This window comes from Haematobia irritans, chromosome 5 (genome assembly GCF_050003625.1).
Source record: "Haematobia irritans isolate KBUSLIRL chromosome 5, ASM5000362v1, whole genome shotgun sequence".
Taxonomy (NCBI): domain Eukaryota; kingdom Metazoa; phylum Arthropoda; class Insecta; order Diptera; family Muscidae; genus Haematobia; species Haematobia irritans.
The window spans coordinates 101836371-101856820 of NC_134401.1; the positions used below are offsets into that span (position 1 = coordinate 101836371).

General features: G+C 26.1%; 1 protein-coding gene across 5 annotated transcripts in view; it reads right to left on the reverse strand.

Moving 5' to 3' along the window:
- LOC142238210 (putative ferric-chelate reductase 1 homolog) overlaps positions 1-20450 on the reverse strand; it is an 87535-nt gene that overhangs the window by 37466 nt on the left and 29619 nt on the right. The window lies entirely within an intron of this gene.

Consider the following 20450-nt stretch of genomic DNA (forward strand, 5'->3'; position numbering starts at 1 on the left):
CGGACTTTTGAGTCTTTCCACGCTTCGGAGACGGTTCACCGGTCGCTGTCCACTCAGCCGACTGTCGATTGGACTCAGGAGTGTAGTGATGGAGCCATGTTTCATCCATTGTCACATATCGACGGAAAAACTCGGGAGTATTACGAGTTAACAGCTGCAAATACCGCTCAGAATCATCAACACGTTGTTGTTTTTAGTCAAATGTGAGCTCGCGCGGCACCCATTTTGCACAGAGCTTCCGCATATCCAAATATTGATGAATGATATGACCAACACGTTCCTTTGATATCCTTACATGAATTTTACATACCAATCAATTATTGTTGATTTCCCTGGGGCAGAGTCCGGAAACTCATTATCAAGCCAAGTTTTTGCTTCCACCCTATTTTTCCCCTTCAGAAAACAGTATTTTATCAAAACACGAAATTCCTTTATTTCCATTTTTTTCCACAATAACAAAAGTTGCTTCACAAAAGACGCTCTATCTCACAAACTAGTTGACTTACAGACGTCAAATTTTGACACGAATCATTTGGGTACTATATAAAAATACTATGCATTTAATACTAGCGACGCCATCTATGTGTCAGACCGGGGACTTATAAGCCAACCTGTTAGATATACAATTTTGAAAAATTTTTCTATAGAAATACAATTTTGACCAAATTTTCTATAGAAATAAAATTTTGACTAAATTTTCTAGAGAAATAAATTATGCCATTTTCTATAGAATTAAATTTTGACATATTTTTTTAGAGAAATAAAATTTTGAGAAAAAATTCTATAGGTATAAAGTTTTTACAAAATTTTCTATAGAAATAAAATGTTGACAAAATTTTCTATGGAAATAAAGTTTGACAAAATTTTCTATAGATATAAAATTTTGAGAAAATTTTCTACAGAAATAAAATGTTTACAACATTTTCTATAGAAATAAAATTTTGACAAAATTTTCTATAGAAATAAAATTTTGACAAAATAAAAATAAAATTTTAACAAAATTTTCTAAGAAATAAACTTTTGACAAAAATTTCTATAGAAATAAAATTTTGACATAATATTCTATTGAAATAAAATTTTGAGAAAATTTTCTTTAGAAATAAAATTTGGACATAATTTTCTACAAAAATAAAATTTTGACAAAATATTCTATAGAAATAAAATTTTAAGAAAACTTTCTCTAGAATTAAAATTTCCAAAAAAATTTCGATAGAAATAAAATTTTGACAAAATTTTCTATACAAATAAAATTTTCTTAGAAATAAAATTTTCACAAAATGTTCTACAGAAATAAATTTTCGGCAATATTTTCTATAGAATTACAATTTTGAATCAGTTAATAAATAATGCTATTATGGACAAATTTAGGAAATTGGGCGATATATATGAGAGCTATATCCAAATCTGAACCAATTAAATTCTGCGCACTTAAAGTGTGGTGAATAAGATTATCTTGACGATGATTGGTTATATATGAAATGTTGAAACATTTATATAGATATAAAATGTTGACAAAATTTTTATATAGAAATAAAATTTTGACAAAATTTTCTATAGAAATAAAATTTTGACAACATTTTCTAAAGAAATAAAATGTCAAAATTTTGTCAACATTTGCTATAGAAATAAAGTTTTGACAACATTTTCTATAGAAATAAAATTTTGACAAAATTTTCTATAGAAATAAAATTTTGACAAAATTTTCTATAGAAATAAAATTTTGACATAATTTTCAGAAGAAATAAAATTTTGAGAAAATTTTCTTTAGAAATAAAATTTGGACATAATCTTCTACAAAAATAGAATGTTGACAAAATTTTCTATAGAAATAAAATTTTTACAAAATTTTCTGTAGAAATGAAATTTTTACAAAATTTTCTGTAGAAATAAAATGTTAACCAAATTTTTTAGAAAATTCTTTATAGAAATAAAATTTTGACACAATTTTCTAAAGAAATAAAAATTGGATTCTATGGAATTAAAATTTTAGCAACATTTTTTAGAGAAATAAAATTTTGAGGAAATTTTCTTTAGAAATAAAATGTTGACAACATTTTCTATAGACATAAAATTTTGAGAATATTTCTACAAAGAAAAAATTAAGAAAATTTTCTATAGATATAAAATTTTGAGAAAATTTTCTATAGAAATAAAATGTTGACAAATTTTTCTAGAGAAATAAAATTTTGATATAATTTTGTGGAGAAATAAAATTTTGAGAAAATTTTTTATAGAAATGAAATTTTAGCAAAATTTTTGCTTTTAACAAAAAAATTCCTATATATATTCCTATTTTAGTTTTTGCATTAGGCGGTCAGACTAAGTATCATCGACGTATTGTTTAAAATATTTGAGCCAATTTTGTGATTTTAACCATCATGTACTGAATTCGTTAAATAAATTCTAAGGGCTTTGTACTTTGTCCCATATTTTAATTCTTCCGATCTCCTCAATCTATAAGAATATCAACCCAAAAGAAGAAGATCCAAAAAAAGAGCAACCTCTATTATTTATGCCATGTAATTATGATTTTCATGTCAAAAGACGTGGTAACCGACATAAGTACGTCATTACATAAGTAGTTTGCGCATGTGTTATACTGTCTTGACGGTGTAATGCTATCTGCCAAACGTGTCCAAAGTGTATTTATGATGTTGTTGACTTCTGATGTTGATGCTCATTATCGTAATGTTTTGAAAAGAAATTTCTTTTAATTTGTTTTTTGTTTTGCACTAACCTTATTTCATTTTAAATGAATGCGTAGTTTTTATGCCATGCTGTATGTATGGAACAAAAAATTAATTAAACTTGCAATAATGTGGGAAGCAAATGTGATTATTATTATTCATCTGATGATCATCTGATATTAATGCAGGCGGGTTTTTGATTTAGATTACATGCTAGAATACAGACAAATCTTATGAAAGGCATAAACGTAAAACTTTACGAGAAATTTTATTAACATCTCTTTAATATGCAAATACCTAAATAAAAATAATTATTCTAAGGAGAGATAAAATAACATAATCGTAAAAATTCGACTAAATTTCTATAATATTCATTACACGCAAAAAATTTTTTTCTGATTCAATCACTAAATTAATTGATCCAAATAATTTTTTTTAATTGAAATGTCTTTAATCACAGAAATGATAGTATCAATTAAAAAATTAATTGAAAGTCAATTATAAAAATAATTGATCCAATTAATACTATTTTTTTAATTGAAATGTCTTTAATCACAGAAATGATAGTATCAATTAAAAAATTAATTGAAAGTCAATTATAAAAATAATTGATCCAATTAATACTATTTTTTTGTGATTGATTTTTGTTTCAATTAAAAAATTTGTTGAATCACTTAAATTTTTAATTGAATATTTTTTAAAACTCAATTAAGACTTTAATTGGAAAAATTGTCGCAAAAATTTTTTCTGTGTGTATACAACGATGGACATTATTTTGTTAATAATTGGAATTTATAATATCCATGGATAATACGAGCCCCACTGGGTTCCATTTTAAGATTATTGCATAAAGATTTTAACTGATACTCTAAGTGCAATATCACATCTACGTTCTGTACTGTAACAAGGAAAAGTAAGGTTATGGTACAGTCGCTATCATAATCTTGTTCCGAAGGGCTTTCTTTATGAATAAAGCCACAAGTCAACTGGATCATAGACAAATAACATTAAAAACAGAAAACCTTGTAATTGTCGACTTTTGTGAGATGTCCAGTTTTGAGAGTGTTTCGGAGTTTGAGGGGTTTCACTGTATATAGAAACCAATTATTTCCGGATATGTTAAATTATTATTGTTTTTTTAATCGGAAATATATATATATATTTTTTTTTTCATTTAATTAAAATGTTAAACGTTCAATAATTTTCTTAACTGACTTTATGTTTAAATTTTATTAAAACCGGACCTGATCCTCAACTGTAACGTTTTTTTTTTCGAGTGTACAATTCTGACCAACTGGTGAATAAGATCACAACAATGCTTTCCAAACCACTTGTCGTCTAACAAATTCCCACCAACGAACGACGATGGCAAATGGACTCTACGAGTTTACTTCATTATTGAATAGAATTCCCTCACTAATCCAAATCATTCACTTAAAAACTGTCCGTCTGTACGTCAATCTGGACGAATAGTTTTTTTGCTTTTGCTTTTGTTTCAAACTCAGCTAAACATTTGTTAAGAATGCTTACCTTGAATTTCAAACAAAGTTAATTTTTCGTTTTGTTAAATGTGCTGGCTTGAAGTGACTTTTTTACCACAACGTAAGATTTATTTATATTTTTTGTTGTGTAGTGTTAGTAAAATTGACAGACGGTAAGATGAAATGCAAATGAATGGAACTCAAATTCAAATGTTCAATGGATTGCATTCTTTAATTGTGTGTGAGCGAGTAATGACTACAGCGTGAAAGCATTGAATGAAGTAATTACTAATAATTTTTTGTATGCATTTGATGTCATAAATATGCATATAAAATATATCTATCACTTTGCAATATCAGCAATCGATCAGTGGTTGATGATATCAGGTAATTTTGATTTTAAAGTTTTTTTATAAAAATAACAGCCAATTTCTCATATCCGAAACGAATGGTTTCGTTGCACTAAGATGAGCGAAACAGCCCGACTTAGACTATTCATCCATTGTGATACCACAGTAGTGAACGTTTCTATTATCACAGAGTGCTGCTCGATTCCAGAAATTTTTCTTTACAAACTTTTAGGCAGAACAATCGTCCACTGAGAAGATTATGACACAAAAGGGCAAATTATTCACAAATATAGACTGAAAAGAATATTGTAGTGGGCCAAAGATTTCAAGTATACGAATACGAATTTTACTTAGAATCGAAGACACATTTCTCTGATATAAAGTTTTTTTCCTTGTCACAATGTCAATAAACTTTTCAATGAAGTCGTTTTGTCGTTATAATTAAATTATTCGATTTAAAACTAGGTATCTTAACATGAAAGACAATTTTTTCGAAAAAATTCATTTTGCAACTTCAAAAGCAGAAAAAAGGACGTTTTGTACTTGAAACATAGCACAATTTATACTTAAAGTCGAGTTAGAATTTGAGGTGTCGTTAGCACGTTTTTAAAGGACCCTTACATCCCATAACGAAAAACCTGATAAAACGAATAAATTAAAATTTGTTTCCACGAATCAACTAAGCAAAACTGAAATTTAAAAAATCTTTGGAACCTGACCACTGTAGTATTCGAATGGTAAATTCGATTATTTGTTAAGACACCGACTATATCCGTAATTTGGGGTCACAATATATACAAAATCGTATAGTATAAACAAATTTCATTAAATAGCGGCACAAAAATGTAAAAAGTATCACATTTAGTTGCACAAGGGAAAAACACATATATCTCACCGCATAAAGAAAAGTGGCAAATATGCCACTAAAGAGGCACAACAGTAACACTGCTGAGAGGAGATAATCCACCGCTGAAAAACTTTTTGGTGTTCGGTCGAAGTAAGGACTGAACCATCGACCCTTTGTATGCAGGGAGGGCACCATTACACCACGGCGGTTACCCTACTTTTATATGGATCCGGAACCCGGTTGCCATAGTTGGTAGACTTCTACCAAAAATGGTAGATTGGTGGAAATCGTGATGTTTTGGTCAATTTTGCATAATATTCCTCCCCAACTCAGAGGTAGTTCTTTTCTATAGAAATAAAATATCGACCAAATATTCTATAGAAATAAAATGTTGACAAAATTTTCCATAGAGATAAAATTTCAACAAAATTTCTATAAAAATAAAATGTTCACAAAATTTTCTATAGAAATAAAATTTTGACAAGATTTTCTATAGAAATAAAATTTTTACAAGATTTTCTATAGAAATAAAATTTTAACAAAATTTTCTATAGAAATAACATTTTGACAAGATTTTCTATAGAAATAAAATTTTGACAAAATTTTCTATAGAAATAAAATTTTGACAAGATTTTCTATAGAAATAAAATTTTGACAAAATTTTCTATAGAAATAAAATTTTGACAAAATTTTCTATAGAAATAAAATTTTGACAAAATTTTCTATAGAAATAAAATTTTGACAAAATTTTCTATAGAAATAAAATGTTGACAAAATTTTCTATAGAAATTAAAATTTAACAAAATTTTCTATAGAAATAAAATTTTGACAAAATTTTGTACAGAAATAAAATTTTGACAAAATTTTCTATAGAAATAAAATTCTAACAAAATTTTCTATAGAAATAAAATTTTGAGAAAAATTTCTATAGAAAAAAATTTTTTTAGAAAATTTTCTATAAAAATAAAATTTTGAAAAAAATTTCTATAGAAAAAAAATTTTGACAAAATTTTCTATAGAAATAAAATTTTACAAAATTTTCTATAGAAATAAAATTTTGACAAAATTTTCTATAGAAATAAAATGGTGACAAAATTTTCTATAGAAATAAAATTTGAACAAAATTTTCTATAGAAATAAAATTTTGACAAAATTTTCTATAGAAATAAAATTTTGGCAAAATTTTCTATAGAAATAAAATTTTGACAAAATTTTCTATAGAAATAAAATATTTACAAAATTTTCTATAGAAATAAAATGTTGACAAAATTTTCTATAGGAATAAAATTTTGACAAAATTTTGTACAGAAATAAAATTTTGACAAAATTTTCTATAGAAATAAAATTTTGACAAAATTTTCTATCGAAATAAAATTTTGACAAAAAAAAATTTTTTAACAAAATTTTCTATAGAAATAAAATTTTGACAAAATTTTCTATAGAAATAAAATTTTGACAAAATTTTCTATAGAAATAAAATTTTGACAAAATTTTCTATAGAAATAAAATTTTGACAAAATTTTATATAGAAATAAAATTCTAACAAAATTTTCTATAGAAATAAAATTTTGAGAAAACTTTCTATAGAAAAAAAATTTGAGAAAATTTTCTATAAAAATAAAGTTTTGAAAAAAAATTCTATAGAAAAAAAATTTTGTCAAAATTTTCTATAGAAATAAAATTTTACAAAATTTTCTATAGATATAACATTTTGACAAGATTTTATATAGAAATAAAATTTTGACAAAAAAAAAATTTTGAACAAAATTTTCTATAGAAATAAAATTTTGAAAAAATTTTCTATAGAAATAAAATTTTGACAAAATTTTCTATAGAAATAAAATTTTTACAAAATTTTCTATAGAAATTAAATTTTGACAAAATTTTCTATAGAAATAAAATTTTGACAAAATTTTATATAGAAATAAAATTCTAACAAAATTTTTTATAGAAATAAAATTTTGAGAAAAATTTCTATCGAAAAAATTTTGAGAAAATTTTCTATAAAAATAAAATTATGAAAAAAATTTCTATAGAAAAAAAATTTTGTCAAAATTTTCTATAGAAATAAAATTTTACAAAATTTTCTATAGAAATAAAATTTTACCAAAATTTTCTATAGAATTAAAATTTTACAAAATTTTCTATAAAAATAAAATTTTACAAAATTTTCTATAAAAATAAAATTTTAAAAAATTTTCTATAGAAATAAAATTTTGACCAAATTTTCTGTAGATATAAAATTTTGACAAAAATTTCCCAAAGAAATACAATTTTGACAAAATTTTATATAGAAATAAAATTCTAACAAAGTTGCTATAGAAATAAAATTCTAACAAAAGTTGCTATAGAAATAAAATTTTGACAAAAATTTCTATAGAAAAAAATTTTGTCAAAATTTTCTATAGAAATAAAATTTTACAAAATTTTCTATAGAAATAAAATTTTACCAAAATTTTCTATAGAAATAAAATTTTACAAAATTTTCTATAGAAATAAAATTTTACAATATTTTCTATAGAAATTAAATTTTACAAAATTTTCTATAGAAATAAAATTTTACAAAATTTTCTATAGAAATAAAATTTTACAAAATTTTGACAAAATTTTCTATAGAAATAAATTTTTGACAAAATTTTCCATAAAAATAATTTTGACAAAATTTTCTATAGAAATAAAATGTTGACCAAATTTTCTACAAAAATATAATGTTGACCAAATTTTCTATAGAAAAAAATTTTTGACAAAATTTGCTATAGAAATAACATTTTGACAAATTTTTCTACAGAAATAAAATTTTGACCAAATTTTCTACAAAAATAAAATTTTGACCAAATTTTCTACAAAAATAAAATGTTGACCAAATTTTCTATAGAAATAAAAGTTTAACCAAATTTTCTATAGAAATAAAGGTTTGACAAAAATTTCCCAAAGAAATACAATTTTGACAAAATTGTATATAGAAATAAAATTCTATATAGAAATAAAATTTATTATTTACCGTACTCGAGTTATGGCTCATTACGTCAACTTTTTGGCCAAAACATTAGTTTTTTTTCAAATTTTGAGCGACGAGCGGCACGTGTTAACGTCGTTTAATCGGGCTCAAATTTTGGCTATCCCAATATCTGGAAAGGGGATTCGTTTTGAGGGGTTAAGGCGAACAAGATTCCGACAGTTTGTTTGCCCCATATAAGTTGCGGTCATTCTAATGTATAGCATTTAATGGCACAAAAGTACCAACGCTTGAAAACAAGTTGCAAATATTCCTAGATATTTGTCAGCATTTCAATAAGTTTTCTATATTTTTTTCTATAATTTGCCAATGCATCATTTAAGTTTTCACATCCAATGAAATTGAATTTAATTTGTTAAGTGTTTTTTTTTTTGGTTTTTATAACCTTGGTCTTTATTATGTTCTCTTAACTTTCATTAGAGATCTTATTTTTGCAAAAGTTGTTTTTTTTTTTTTCAAATAGTACATATTTGTAGCAGTAAATACGACGTAAAAACTGTCAGTTTCGACATTGTTAAAATGCTAATTGTTATGAAAAAATTGTAGTTGCAATACTTCAGAGATTTGTATCACAGATACGAATGGAGTTGGTAATGGGAAGAACTTCCGGTTTTGTTTCTCGAATACACAACACATCAAGTACATGAGAAACAATGAATAATATGGCATGGATTCGCAATTATTTCAAACTATGCTTACTTAAATGGAGGACAATGTTTAAGTTTATTTCACGGTTATATTTAAATAAATTATTTCAAAAAGATAAAAAAGAAATATGTAAGGGGTTGTATTAAGTCAACCAAAAATAAAAAAAAAACTGAAAAAATCCTTGTCCAAACGTACATACTCGTATCAATGAATATCCACTTATTTTAAATTCATGTAAAAATTAAAAACTTTACATTTTTAACTGTGTTGTTATTGTATAAATACTTGCTAATGAATATTCATCAATATAGCGATAATTGTACATTTAATACAAATTGATAAAGATTTGTTTTATAGCCAGATACTTAAACAATTATACAGTGCACGCATCAATAAATAATGCAGTCAAACATTAAAATACCATAAATTGTTTTACACAGTATAGACCCAATAAATGGCAGGTAGGCTAATATGTGAACGATTGTAGGTTAATATGTGAAGATCGATTGACTTCATTAGACATAGGAAAAAATAAAACCAAATTATTTCCGATTAAAAAAAGTTGATTAACTGAAAACTTACAGGGTGATTGATATCCCAGCAAACAAATTTAAGTTGTTCCACAAACATTTCTTTTTAAAAATTTCAACTCACTCGGATGAAATTTGCTCCTCCAAAAGGCTCCAAAACCAAATCTTGGGATCGGTTTATATGGGGCTATATATGTTTATGGACTGATATGGACCACTTTTGGCATGGTTGTTAAATATCATATACGATCACCACGTACCAAATTTCAAGCAGATCGGATGAATTTTGCTTCTCCAAAAGGCACCGGAGGTTAAATCTGGGGATCGGTTTATATTGGAGCTATATATAATTATGAGCTGATAGGAACCAATTCCTGCATGGTTGTTGGATACCATATTCTAACATCACGTACCAAATTTCAACCGAATGGGAAGAATTTTGCTCTTCCAAGGGGCTCTGAAGGTCAAATCTGGGGATCGGTTTATATGGGGCCTATATATAATTATGGACCGATTTCGACCAATTTTTCCATGGGAGTTTGAGGCCATATATTAACACCACGTACCAAATTTCAACTGAATCAGATGAATTTTGGTATTCCAAGAGGCTCCGGAGGTCAATTCTGGTGATCGGTTTATATGGGGGCTATATATAATTATGGACCGATGTGGACCAATTTTTGCATGGTTGTTAGATACCATATACTAACACCATGTACCAAATTTCAGATGAAATTTGCTTCTCTTAGAGGCCTCGCAAGCCAAATCGGGGGATCGGTTTATATGGGGGCTATATATAATTATGGACCGATGTGGACCAATTTTTGCATGGTTGTTAGATACCATATACTAACACCATGTACCAAATTTCAGCCGGATCGGATGAAATTTGCTTCTATTAGAGCAATCGCAAGCCAAATCGGGGGTTGGTTTATATGGGGGCTATATATAATTATGGACCGATGTGGACCAATTTTTGCATGGTTGTTAAAGACCATATACTAACACCATGTACCAAATTTCAGCGGGATCGGATGAAATTTGCTTCTCTCAGAGGCTCCGCAAGCCAAATCGGGGGATCGGTTAATATGGGGGCTATATATAATTATGGACTGATGTGAACCAAATTTGCATGGTTATTAGATACCATATACTAACTTCATGTACCAAATTTCAGCCGGATCGGATGAAATTTGCTTCTCTTAGATGCCTCGCAAGCCAAATTTGGGGGTCCGTTTATATGGGGGCTATACGTAAAAGTGGACCGATGGGCCATTTGCAATACCATCCGACCTACATCAATAACAACTACTTGTACCAAGTTTCAAGTCGATAGCTTGTTTCGTTCGGAAGTTAGCGTGATTTCAACAGACGGACGGACGGACATGCTCAGATCGACTCAGAATTTCACCACGACCCAGAATATATATACTTTATGGGGTCTTAGAGCAATATTTCGATGTGTTACAAACGGAATGACAAAAAAAAACAATAAAAATAAAATTAAAAATTTCACCCCGCGGGAATTTGTACCTGTTCCTGTTGACTTTTTCACTTCCCTGGAAGTTCTTTTGAGAAGGTTTTTCAAATTATGAAAATTTATTTTCGTTATTTGAAATATACGCCAAAAACAAAAAACTAAATAAAAGCGATGTAACATACTACATAAAAAAAATCTTTTGAAAAAATATTTGATAAAAAAAATTGCTGCTGCTGAGATTTGAACATGGGTTCTTTATTCTATCATTCATACTAATAAAGAACATCTCGAGAAGTATTTCTAATGTTATGCCTTGGTGTCATATTACGACCATATCACTAACATTTTAATAGACGTTTCGACGCTTCGTGTTCAATGGCGTTTGTGTCTAAGTGTGCTAAGGCGTTCTGTTAAATGGTGACAACAAACCCAGGTTCAACCCCTGGTGGGAGAGAACAAGTTTTTCAAAGTGTAAAAATTAGATAATAAGAAAATAAATGTGTAATGAAAAATATTGATAAAAATTAAAGGTAAAATTGGCACTACTTCTAAAGCACTTCAAAGAATCCAAAAGCGAAGTACTTCCGTCCTATGATTAGCCCATGTAAAATTCGTTGGATATAATCCAAGTTTGCACTACTCGGGATCTCAAATTGGGGAATCCAAACTACTTTTTGTGAAGCTCTCTTTTAATATAAAAATACTTAAAGCAACGGTTATAAACTTCCTTTTAAGTAAAATTAAATTTTTAAAGGAATTTATCCTTAATACTGAGAGGTTGAGAAGTTAATTTTAATGTCATAACATAGCCAATGTTTCAAAAATATTTTCCATTTTTGAGATGTTTCACGATGCTTTTTTTCAGTGTGGTAGATATTATTTATTTTTAAATTTTTGATCAAAATTTGATTTTCAATTTTGACTGCAGATTACTCAGAAGTACTACAAGTTTTCCAGAAAAACATATTAAAAAACCGTTATGATTATTTTAAATACAATAAACTTGATTTCATAGAATTTGGTCAACATTTTAAGACGTAAGATTTTTTTTTCTGGTTGTATCTTAAAAGATACAGTGCTCATTTAAGGGCCAAGATAACCCCAAAAATTTCCCTACAATTGTTGACGTTCACTGTATATGTATGCATTAGACATTAGTGGCAGGTGTTAACAGACTTTACAACTCTCTCGGCCAGTGACCAAGTCAAAAGCATTTGACATTGTAGAATATATCTACAATCATAGCTATACACTTATGAATAAAAATAAAAAGCTTCCATTTATTTAACCACAAAATTTACACAGTTGAATAAGTCAACATGGCTTACAACAACAGACAGCCACTCAGTTGGCTTAGATTAAAACTAGGTCAAATACTTGGTTTATCAAACAGTGTAATGACAACTTTTTTGAACGGCTCTAGGTGGTATTTTAAGTCCAAACTTTTCAAAATATACTGCCAAGTGTGAAGAAATAATGTATCCTCCAATAAGCAAGAATGCAAGTGGCAAGTGCGACTATTTATGCCAATGCAAATGGTTTTCTTCAGACATTTGATTTCAAATGAAAGAAATGCCAAATTTTTGTTGGCATTCATTTAACGAGAGTTTTATTTTAATCAAGGTTGTTTTGTGTAATTAATCATTGAACAAAAATACAAAGAACTGATGATATCATCGATATGCATATCCAAATTTTTATCATTAGTTAGACCCTAGAAAATCAATAGAATTCCATAAGGAAACCCCATTTAATAGAGCTTTGAGTAATTATGAAAGATTTTGATTAATTGTTGTGGGGTTTTTATTAATTAAAATACGAATAAGGAAGTTAATTGAAATATTTTGGTAATTATTGTGGTAAGTTAATTAATAGGGTCCATTGATAGAAGTTACTTGAAGATGTACAGTAGATTCATATGAGTTTAAAAATCAATACTAAATATAACAGATTACAGATACTGCAAAGTCAAATACGTTTTCTGGAATAATAAAATTACGTACGATCGAATTTCTACAAGCAAAAATGAACCATTAAATCTCATAGTATTATTAATAAATGTAATACAATTATACTTTCCTACAAAAAAAGTCGAGGAAAGGGTGACTGACCGGAAAATCTAATACACAAATATGTAAATACAAACGAGGTATAATCTGTAAATCAAACGATTGCTCGAAAGAATTGTGTCCATAGTCAAAATGCCTAGACCATTTGTATTGCTATAAAAATTTGTTGTCAAAATTTGATTTCTATAGAAATTGTTGTCAAAATTTTATTTCTATAGAAATTTTTGTAAAAATTTCATTTCTATAGAAAATTTTGACAAAATTGTATTTTTATAGAAAATTTTGTCAAAATTGTATTTTTATAGAAAATTTTGACAAAATTGTATTTTTATAGAAAATTTTGTCAAAATTGTATTTTTATAGAAAATTTTGTCAACATTTTATTTCTATAGAAAATTTTGCCAAAATTCTTATTTCTATAGAAAATGTAGTCACAATTTTATTTCTATAGAAAATTTTGTCAAAACTTTATTTCTATATAAAATTTTGTCAAAATTCTTATTTCTATAGAAAATTTTGTCAAAATTTTATTTCTATAGAAAAATTTGTCAAAATTTTATTTCCGTAGAAAATTTGTCAAAATTTTATTTATATAGAAAATTTTGTCAAAACTTTATTTCTATATAAAATTTTGTCCAAATTTTATTTCCATAGAAAATTTTGTCAAAATTTTATTTCTATAGAAAGTTTTGCCAAAATTCTTATTTCTATAGAAAATGTAGTCACAATTTTATTTCTATAGAAAATTTTGTCAAAACTTTATTTCTATATAAAATTTTGTCAAAATTCCTATTTCTATAGAAAATTTTGTCAAAATTTTATTTCTATAGAAAAATTTGTCAAAATTTTATTTCCATAGAAAATTTGTCAAAATTTTATTTCTATTGACAATTTTGTTACAATTGTTACTTCTATAGAAAATTTTTTCCAAATTTTATTTCCATAGAAAATTTGGTCAAAATTTTATTTCTATAGAAAATTTTGTTAACATTTTTATTTCTATAGAAAATTTTGTTAACATTTTGTTTCTATAAAAATTTTGTCAAAATTTTATTTCTATAGAAAAATTTGTCAAAATTTTATTTCCATAGAAAATTTTGTCAAAATTTTATTTCCATAGAAAATTTGTCAAAATTTTATTTCTATTGACAATTTTGTTACAATTGTTACTTCTATAGAAAATTTTGTCCAAATTTTATTTCCATAGAAAATTTTGTCAAAATTTTATTTCTATAGAAAATTTTGTTAAAATTGTTACTTCTATAGAAAATTTTGTCAAAATTCTTATTTCTATAGAAAATTTTGTCAAAATTGTATTTCTATAGAAAATTTTGTTAACATTTTTATTTCTGTAGAAAAATTTGTTAACATTTTGTTTCTATAAAAGTTTTGTCAAAATTTTATTTGGTCAAAATTTTATTTCTATAGAAAATTTTGTTAACATTTTTATTTCTGTAGAAAATTTTGTTAACATTTTGTTTCTATAAAAATTTTGTAAAAATTTTATTTCTATAGAAAAATTTGTCAAAATTTTATTATCATAGAAAATTTTATCAAAATTTTATTTCTATAGAAAATTTTATCAAAATTTTATTTCTATAGAAAATTTTGTCAAAATTTTATTTCCATAGAAAATTTTGTTAAAATTGCTACTTCTATAGAAAATTTTGTCAAAATTCTTATTTCTATAGAAAATTTTGTCAAAACTATTTCTATAGAAAATTTTGTCAACTCTGAAAAAAAAAAATTACGTCATATTAAAGATTATGCAACCTACATTTTAGGATGCGAAATTTACAAAATATTAAGGACAAATTTCTTTAAAATAATGAAATTTTAAATAAAATATAGTTTATAATCTTTGCTTCAAATTTTTTTTCATTAAATTTAGGACAACAATTTTGTAAAGTTGCGTCCCTCCGTTAAAGTCTCATGTCTTTGAACTAAGGCTAATTTTCCTTAAAGTAAAGAAACACATTTTTGATTTAAAGAAATTGTCCTTAAATTAACTGATATATTGAACCTTTAGATTTAAGATAAAAACGCTTCAAATATAGGCCAAGACTTTTTTGAGGATTTAGCGTCTTTGGATTAAAGTTTTTTTTTAATTAAGAAAACATTTTTTACATTGAAGTATCCGTTATAATTTGGATTGTTTAACTGGCATTTGTTTGCACGTGAGTACCTTTATTAATAAACCACGAAAAGAGAATGAAAATTGAATAAATGAGATCTGTATCCTAATTTTAATTTTATTGGTCCTACATGTGAAGCCAGATAGGTCGCTAAAAAATTTCTTTGTTTTAAAGAAGCCGCATCTATGGCTCTGAATCAATACCAATATCCTTAAGGGAAGGTCAAAATCTTTGGATCCAAGTAAACTTTTTTTGAGTGAAAATTTTATTTCCATAGAAATTTTTGTCAAGTTTTATTTCCATAGAAAATTTTGTCAAAATTTTATTTCTATAGAAAATTTTGCCAAAATTTTTTTTCTATAGAAAATTTTGTCAAAATTTTATTTCTATAGAAAATTTTGTCAAAATTTTATTTCTATCAAAAAATTTGTAAAAATTTTATTTCTATATAAAATTTTGTCAAAATTTTATTTCTATATAAAATTTTGTCAAAATTTTATTTCTATAGAAATTTTTGTTAAAACTTTATTTCCATAGAAAATTTTATCAAAATTTTATTTCTATAGAAAATTTTGTTAAAATTTTATTTCTAAAGAAAATTTTGTTAAAATTTTATTTCTAAAGAAAATTTTGTCAAACTTTTATTTCTATAGGAAATTTTGTCAAAATTTCATTTCTGTAGAAAATTTCGCCAAAATTTTATTTCTATAGAAAATTTTGTCAACATTTTATTTCAATAGTAAATTTTGTCAAAATTGTTATTTCTATAAAAAATTTTGTAAAAATTGTTACTTCTATAGAAAATTTTGTCAAAATGTTATTTCTATTGAATTTTTTTATTTCTATACAAAATCTTGCCAACATTTTATTTCTATAGAAAATTTTGTCCAAATTTTATTTTTATGGAAAATGTTGTCAAAAGTTTTTTCCTATAGCAATTTTTTTTCAAAATTTTATTTCCGGGGCAATTTGCAAAACTTTTACGGTATACCTCGGATCGTAATATTTGACCATAGGTAAATGAATAAATTGTACGTACTAAACATAGGATACGTTGCGTGTCAACCAATTGAGGACAAGGAAAACGATGTCAATCACAATTTCCACAATTACAGGAAAACTATGTCAAGTGGGGGTAATGTAGGCGTTTGGTAAAATGACGTGGACAAGGCAATATAACATAAATTTCACATTTCTTGACAAAGAGGTCATACAAAGTAAACACTGTTGGAATGGGGTTGGATTATATTGAAACTTTTTTGTAAACTCATTCCTTCGAAGGAAATGAGATAAGCCGTTCAAATTTGTTATTTATTATAAAATAGTAACGAACCTTGAGAATTTAGCCTAACGGCCTGGTTATGCATATAAAAATGTAACGTTGTTATAACTCAAAGGAAGCGTACACAGAAAAAAATTCACGAAAATGTTTACCATTAAAGTCATAATTGAGTTTAAAACAAGTATATACGGCCGCAAGTTCGGCCAGGCCGAATCTTATGTACCCACCACCATGGATTGCGTAGAAACTTCTACGAAAGACTGTCATCCACAATCGAATTACTTGGGTTGTGGTATCTTAAAACTTCTTATTCCTGCATGGTTGTTGGATACCATATACTAACATCACGTACCAAATTTCAACTGAATCAGATGAATTTTGGTCTTCCAAGAGGTTCCGGAGGTCAAATCTGGGGATCGGTTTATATGGGGCCTATATATAATTATGGACCGATATCGACCAATTTTTGCATGGGAGTTTGAGGCCATATATTAACACCACGTACCAAATTTCAACTGAATCAGATGAATTTTGGTCTTCCAAGAGGTTCCGGAGGTCAAATCTGGTGATCGGTTTATATGGGGGCTATATATAATTATGAGCCGATGTGGACCAATTTTTGCATGGTTGTTAGAGACCATCTACTAACATCACGTACCAAATTTCAGCCATATCGGATGAAATTTGCTTCTCTTAGAGGCCTCGCAAGCCAAATCGGGGGATCGGTTTATATGGGGGCTATATATAATTATGGACCGATGTGGACCAATTTTTGCATGGTTGTTAGAGACCATTTACTGACACCATGTACCAAATTTCAGCCGGATCGGATGAAATTTGCTTCTCTTAGGGGCCTCGCAAGCCAAATCGGGGGATCGGTTTATATGGGGGCTATATATAATTATGGACCGATGTGGACCAATTTTTGCATGGTTGTTAGAGACCATATACTAACACCATGTACCAAATTTCAGCCGGATCGGATGAAATTTGCTTCTCTTAGGGGCCACGCAAGCCAAATCGGGGGATCGGTTTATATGGGGGCTATATATAATTATGGACCGATGTGGACCAATTTTTGCATGGTTGTTAGAGACCATATACTAACACCATGTACCAAATTTCAGCCGGATCGGATGAAATTTGCTTCTCTTAGAGGCCTCGCAAGCCAAATTTTGGGGTCCGTTTATATGGGGGCTATACGTAAAAGTGGACCGATATGGCCCATTTGCAATACCATCCGACCTACATCAATAACAACTACTTGTGCCAAGTTTCAAGCCGATAGCTTGTTTCGTTCGGAAGTTAGCGTGATTTCAACAGACGGACGGACGGACGGACATGCTCAGATCGACTCAGAATTTCACCACGACCCAGAATATATATACTTTATGGGGTCTTAGAGCAATATTTCGATGTGTTACAAACGGAATGACAAAGTTAATATACCCCCATCCTATGGTGGTGGGTATAAAAATATTAAATTAAACATTTAATTGATTCAACAAATTTTTTAATTGAAACAAAAATTAATAGTATAAATTAACTTTTTAATTGATACTATCATTTCTGTGATTAAAGACATTTCAATTACAAAATTAATTGGAACAATTAATTTCGTGATTGAATCAGAAAAAAATTTATTGTGTGTATGATTTTTTTGACGATAAGCCTAACTGGCAAAAACATACCATATGATCGCTAATCTTGTAAACAATCTACCAAGAAAGTAAAGGTCTGCACAAGCATATTTGAATTTTCATAATACAAAATGTTTTAAAACATGAATAGAACTTTCAAAACATAGCTATAGCAGAACTTTCAAACATCAAATAAAACAAATATCTATTTCTATAGAAAATTTTGTCACAATTTTATTTTTATCAAAAGTTTGTCAAAACTTTATTTCTGTAGAAAATTTTATTTCCGTAAAAATTTTATTTCTATAGAAAATTTTGTCAAAATTTTATTTTATAGAAAATGTGGTCAAAATTTTATTCCTATAGAAATTTTTTTCACAATTTTATTTTTATAAAATTTTTTTCACAATTTTATTTTTATAAAAATTTTGTCAAAATTTTATTTCTATAGAAAATTTTGTCAAAATTTTATTTCTATAGAAAATTTTGTCAAAATTTTATTTCTATAGAAAATTTTGTCAAAATTTTATTTCTATAGAAAATTTTGTCAAAATTTCATTTCTATAGAAAATTTTGTCACAATTTTATTTTTATACAAATTTTGTCAATATTTTATTTCTGTAGAAAATTTTGTTAAAATTTTATTTCTATAGAAAATTTTGTCACAATTTTATTTTTATAAAAATTTTGTCAAAATTTTATTTCTGTAGAAAATTTTGTCAAAATCTTATTTCTATAGAAAATTTTGTCAAAATTTTATTTTTATACAAATTTTGTCAATATTTTTTTTCTGTAGAAAATTTTGTAAAAAATTTTATTTCTATAGAAAATGTAGTCAAAATTGTATTTCTATAAAAAATGTTGTCAAAATTTTATTTCTATAGAAAATTTTGTCAAAATTTTATTTCTAAAGAAAATTTTGTTAACATTTTGTTTCTATAAAAATTTGGTCAAAATTTTATTTCTATAGAAAATTTTGTTAATATTTTATTTATATAGAAAATTTTGTTAACATTTGGTTCTATAAAAATTTTGTCAAAATTTTATTTCTATAGAAAATTTGGACAAAATTTTCTATATATAGAAAATTTTGTCAACATTTAAATTTTGTTTACATTTTATTTCTATAGAAAATGTATTCAACATTTTATTTCTGTAGAAAATTTTGTTAAAATTTTATTTCTATAGAAAATTTTGTCAAAAATTAATTTGCTTTAGAAAATTTTGTTAAAATTTTATTTCTATCGAAAATTTTGTCAAAATTTTATTTCTATTTTATCAAAATTTTATTTTTATAAAAATTTTGTCAAAACTTTATTTCTGTAGAAAATTTTGTTAAAATTTTATTTCTATAGAAAATGTTGTCAAAATTTTATTTCTGTAGAGAATTTGATCAAAATTTTATTTCTATAGAAAATTTTCTAAAACATTTTATTTCTATAGAAAATTTGTCAACATTCTATTTCTATAGATAATTTTACGAAATTTTATTTCTACAGAAAATTTTATTTCTATAGAAAATTTTGTCAACATTTTATTTCTATAGATAATTTTACGAAATTTTATTTCTATTTTTATTTTATTAAAAATTTTGTCAAAATTTTATTTCTATAGAAAATTTTGTCAAAATTTTAGTTTTATCGAAAATGTTGTCAAAATTTTATTTCTATAGAAATTAATAATAAATAATTATAAAAACTAACAGAACTTTGTAAAAACTTAATGGCAAGTATTATTGTACATATACACCCCCATAAGTTTTGCCTAATGAAAAATTTATGTAAATAAGCTTTATTGTATTTAATTATTAATCATTCAACTAAGCATTAAAATTCACACGGTATTTGAATTTCAAAACGTAATAGAATAAAAAGTGGATTTCCCCCTATGCTGTACGCAGTGCATTCAACATCAATATCCAAAAAATTTTGATGTGCTCAATTAAATTGCTATGGGAATTGTCCTTATTGACAATGGTAATCACGCATTTTTCCCCAGTATTTTCCGTGAAACTATTTATATACACAAAAAGGCGTAAATATGAATTTGTTTAATTAATACTAACTAACTACATTTGCAATTACCTCATGTTAATGGTAAGAGGGAAAGGTAAACAGGGTAGATGGTATTGACCATTCATATTTCATAGTTAGTATATATGGGTGAGTATGTAAATTAAGCTGATATCGTGTCGTATCGGAGAAAGTTCAATAAGCGTTTAATTCGAACGAACTTTCTTAAAGACATACAAATATATGGGCACGTGCCTTTCTACCATATATTCA